This window comes from Macaca nemestrina, chromosome 3 (genome assembly GCF_043159975.1).
Source record: "Macaca nemestrina isolate mMacNem1 chromosome 3, mMacNem.hap1, whole genome shotgun sequence".
NCBI classification, from domain to species: domain Eukaryota; kingdom Metazoa; phylum Chordata; class Mammalia; order Primates; family Cercopithecidae; genus Macaca; species Macaca nemestrina.
Window position 1 is genome coordinate 33,179,595 of NC_092127.1, and position 5,294 is coordinate 33,184,888.

General features: G+C 44.1%; 1 pseudogene; it reads right to left on the reverse strand.

Annotated features, from left to right (window-relative positions):
• Positions 1-775: 775 nt before the first annotated feature.
• On the reverse strand, positions 776-4,359 carry LOC139362244 (uncharacterized; annotated as a pseudogene).
• Positions 4,360-5,294: the final 935 nt, after the last annotated feature.

Genomic DNA, 5,294 nt, shown 5'->3' on the forward strand with positions numbered 1-5,294 from the left:
AAGAATTTGGAATAGTGTACCTTAAGATAAGGTAAAACACTGTATATTAGTCAGGATTATCCAGAGGGACAGAAGTAATAAACTTCCTAGTTTATTAAGTATTAACTCACAAGATCACAGAGTCCCCCAATAGACTTTCAGTGTGAAAGCTGAGGAGCAAGGAGAGCCCGTTTGAGTCCCCAAACTGAAGAACTTGGAGTCTGATGTTCGAGGGCAGGAAGCATCCAGCATGGGAGAATGATGTAGGCTGGGAGGCTACGCACATCTCGTCACTTCATGTTTTTATGTCTGCTTTATATTCACTGGTAGCTGATTAGATGGTGCCCACCCAGATTAAGGGTGAGTCTGGCTTTCCCAGCCCACTGACTCAAATGTTAATCTCCTTTGGCAACACCCTCACAGACACAGCCAGGATCAATATTTTGCATTCTTCAATTCCATCAAGTTGACACTCAGTATTAACCATCACAAGTCCACCCCTTGTCAACGTGAACCCATACACATCTGAGATCATACATAATCTTCAAATAAAGACAATAATAAGGTTTATAATTACACCTAATATAATACAACCATCCTTCTTACAACCAGAAATGTACCAATCCCCAACCCAAATACTATTATATAAAGTTAACAATACTTAAATACTGATGTGGTCAACAAATCTTATGTCACATGATAAAGGAAAAAATAAATAAAATGAAGATATTTTCTTAGTACAAGTGTATACATGCACAAACATGTTTTTAAAAGAGTGAGGAAATACTCATGACAATTATAGCCCTCATTTCTGCAGCTGGTCATGTGGTCACAGCTGGTATTGATGACTACCTTCTTCTTCTACCCATTCTGTATTCCTTTCACTTTCAGCAAGCATCTCAGCAGGTTGTGTTTTTTTACCTGGTGGAGTAACCCAGCCCTTCAATCTGGAAGGGTCTGGGCCATTTATAGTCCTGCCTGGATTGGGCTGTTGTAGTTTCCCATTGACCTTAATCACAGGGCATGGTAATACTAAGAGATGCCCTAATGGATCTCCTGTATTCCATGCATACTCTTCCTTACTTCCATTCTGGAGTAGTAGACTGATTTCAACGTGATAGTCCAGATCCATCACCCCAGTCAACACTGCAACTCCCTTCTTAGCCTGTTAACTTAAAGGTAGGAGGAGTCCAAAGTGTCCAGGTGGCAATCTTAATTTCCAGTTTAATGGAATCATTGTTGTGTCTTCTGCTAGCAACATTCCTCCCTCTGTAACTAAGACCTCTAGGCAGCAGAATGTAATGTCACAGGAACAGGAAGCAAAACTTTTGCTAGTGGATCACTAGTAGTGATGGTGAGTGGTGCCACTTCCACTTCCACCTCTTGATTCTTGGACCCATGAATCCTGGCTACAAGAGAAACAGTACCATATATTGGACGCTGATTCAGAGTATACATGGCCTTCTGGAGAACTTTCCCCCAGCCCTGCAAAGTATTGTCACCTAGTTGGTGTTGTAATTGTGACTTCAAAAGGCAATGCCACTGTTCTATCAATCCAGCTGCTTCAGGATAATGGGGAACATGGTAAGGCCAGTGAATTCCATGAGCATGAGCCCACTGCCACACTTCTTTAGCCATAAAGTGAGTACCTTGGTCAAATGCAATGCTGTGTGGGATACCATGACAGTGGATAAGGCATTTCGTGAGTCCACAGATGGTAGTCTTGGCAGAAGCATTGTGTGCGGGATAGGCAAACCTGTATCCGGGGTGTCTATTCCAGTGAGGACAAACCTCTGCCTTTTCTATGATGATAAAGTTCCAATATAATGAACCTGCTTCCAGGTAGCTGGCTGTTCACCCTGAGGAATGGTGCCATATGGAGGGCTCAGTGTTGATCTCTGCTGCTGGCAAATTGGGCACTCAGCAGTGGCTGTAGCCAGGTCAGCTTTGGTGAGTGGAAGTCCATGTTGCTAAGCCCATGCATAACCTCCATCCCTGCCACCATGGCCCTTTGCTCATGGGCCCATTGACCAACGATGACAGGGGTGGCTGGAGAAAAAGGCTGAATGATATCCACAGAAGGAGTCATTCTATCCACTTGATTATTAAAAATCCTCCTCTGCTGAGGTCACCCATTGGTGAGCACTCACATGGGATACAAATATCTTCACAGTTTTTGACCACTCAGAGAGGTCCATCCACATAACTCTTCCCCACATTTCTTTGTTGCCAATTTTCCAATCATGCTCCTTCCAAGTCCCTGACCATCCAGCCAAACTATTGGTTACAGCCCATAAATCAGTATATAATCACAAGTCTGGCCCTTTCTCCTTCCATGCAAAGTATACAACCAGGTGCACTGCTCAAAGTTCTGCCAACTTGGAAGATTTTCCTTCACTTCTGTCCTTTAGGGATGTCCTAGAAAAGGGCTGTAGTGCCGCACCTGTCCACTTTCAGGTGGTGCCTGCATATCGTGCAGAACCATCTGTGAACCAGGCCCTAGTCTTCTCTTTCTCTGTCAACTGATCATAGGGAACTCTCCATGAGGCCATCAATGCAGGCTGGGGGAGAGAAGGCAGGGTGTCAGGAGTGGAGCCTATAGGCATTTGAGCCACTTTCTCATGTAACTTCTTTGTGCCTTCAGGATGTGCTCGAGCCTGATCACATATACACCACTTCCATTTGATGATGGAATGCTGCTGTGCGTGACTCACTTTATGGCTAGATGGGTCAGAAAGCCCCCAGTTCATGATGGGCAATTCAGGTCACATGATGACTTGATGACCCATAGTCAAATATTTAGTTTTCACCAAAGTCCAGTAGCAGGCCAAGAGCTGTCTCTCAAAAGGAGAGTAGTTATCTGCACAAGATGGCAGGGCCTTGCTCCAAACTCCTGGAGGCCTCGACTGTGATTCACCTATGGGGACTTGCCAAAGGCTCCAAACAGCATCCTTATCTGCCACTGACACCTCAAGCACCACTGGATCTTCTGGGTCATATGGCCCAGGTAGGTCTTAATGTATTATAATCTTATTTGAAGAGACCTTGAAATAAGCAGCTTGCACAGCAGCCTAGACCTATTGCAAAGTATTCTCCTGTTCTGGACACCACTCAAAATTGGCAGCCTTTTGAGTCACTCAATACATGGGCTGGAGTAGCACACCTAAATGAGGGATGTTTTGCCTCCAAAATCCAAATAGACACACTAGGCATTGTGCCTCTTTCTTGGTTGTAGGAGGAACTAAATTCAGCAACTTATCCTTCACCTTAGAAGAGATATCTCAATAGACCCCACACCACTGGACTCCTATAAGTTTTACTGAGGTAGAAGTTCCCTGAGTTTTAGTCAGGTTCCTTCCCATCCTCTGGCATACTAATGTATCACAAATAAGTACAGTGTTCTTGCTAGTTCTTGCTCACTGGATTCATTCAACATAATGTCATCAATGTAATGGACCAGTGTGATATCTTACAGAAGCAAAAAGCGATCAACATGTCTTCAAATAAGATTATGACACAAACCCGGAGAGTTGATATACCCCTGAGGTAGGAAAGTAAATGTATATTTCTGGCCTTGCCAGCTAACAGCAAATTACTTCCGGTGGGCCCTAAGGACAGGAATGGAGTAAAAGGCATTTGTCAAGTCAATGGCTGCATACCAGGTACCAGGAGATGTGTTAATTTGCTCAAGCAATGAAACCGCATCTGGTACAGCAGCTGCAATTGGAGTCACCACTTGGTTAAGCATATGATCCTCCACTGCCATTTTCCAAGATCCATCTGTCTTCTACACAGGCCAAATGGGAGAGTTAAACACAGATGTGGTGTGGGAATCACCACTCCTGCGTCTTTCAAGTCCTTGATGGTGGTACTTATCTCCACAATCCCTACAGGGTTGCAATATTGTTTTTGGCTTACTAGTTTTCTAGGTAGAGGCAGCTCTAATGGCTTCCTTTTGGCCTTTCCCACCATAATGATCCTCATCCTATCAGTCAGGAAGCCCATGTGGGGGTTCTGCCAGCTGCTAAGTATGTCTATGCCAATTATGCATTCTGGCACTGGAGAAATGACCACAGGATGAGTCCAGGGACCCACTGGACCCACTGTAAGTTGCACCTGAGTTAAAACTCCATGAATTACCTGACCTCCATAAGGCCCTACTTTAACTGGAGGACCATAATGATGTTTTAGGTCCCCTGGAATCAATATCAGCTCAGAGTCAGTGTCCAGTAGTCCCCGAAATGTCTGATTATTTCCCTTTCCCCAGTGCACAGTTACCCTGGTAAAAGGTCAGAGGTATCCTTGGGGAAGGATGGGAGAAAAGTTAACAGCATAAATTGTCAGTAGTGTAGTGGGGTGCTTCCTCACCCAGCCTCCCATTCATTCAAGGGGTTCTGGGTCTATAAACTGGCTTAAATCTGGAAATTGACTGAGGGGCTGTGATTCTCTGCTTTTATAATTCAAGTGAGTCTTTTGTCTATTTGATCTAGAAGTTTTCTGCTTATATAAATTTAGTAGGAATGCAGTAGGCTTCCTATCAATTTCACTTCTAGGAGCACCGTGACTAATTAGTCAATGCCAGAGCTCCACACGAGTCAGACTATTCTGATTGCTGCTTTGATTCTGGTGTCCAGTACGGTAGCTATGCCCACCTTGCCTGTGATGGTCGAGTGCTGCGACTTGGCCCCTGCCACCGCGGGATCCAATTATTTCCATCATATTTAAATTTTGTAATTGAGTGACTGCAATTCCCACCGTTAGATCTGACATACAGAGAAGAGCAATTACAGGGCTCTTCAAAGATGCAGGTACTGCCCTCACAAATATATTTCACAAGGCATTGGGCAAGGGTATATCTTCTGGATCTTTTCAGATGGGATGAATAGATCTAAAGTGACTAATCCACTCCACCATCCCAATCTCCTTAAGCATGTGGATCCCTTCCTCTACATTAAACCAAGGGAAATTAGGCATTTCCAGCCCACTTGCAGTGGATCATCTTTTAATCCATATTTCAGCTAACAAAACAAATAAACTATTAGAACCTTTTTTAACTCCCCAAAGTGCAACATTAAATGCAGAATCCCCACTTAGCTGGCAAAAATCAATAAATTCAGCCTGATCCAACTCTATGTTCCTTCCACCATCATCCCACACTCTTAATACCCATTCCCATGCCTTTTCTCCAGATTTCTGTTTATATAACTTAGAAAGCTGAAGCAATTCCTTTCCTCCTCTTAGGTCACACTCTCAACCTCACCTTTAGGGGCCCACTGGGACTTTAGTCTGGTTACAAGTCTAGAAGCAAACAGGGG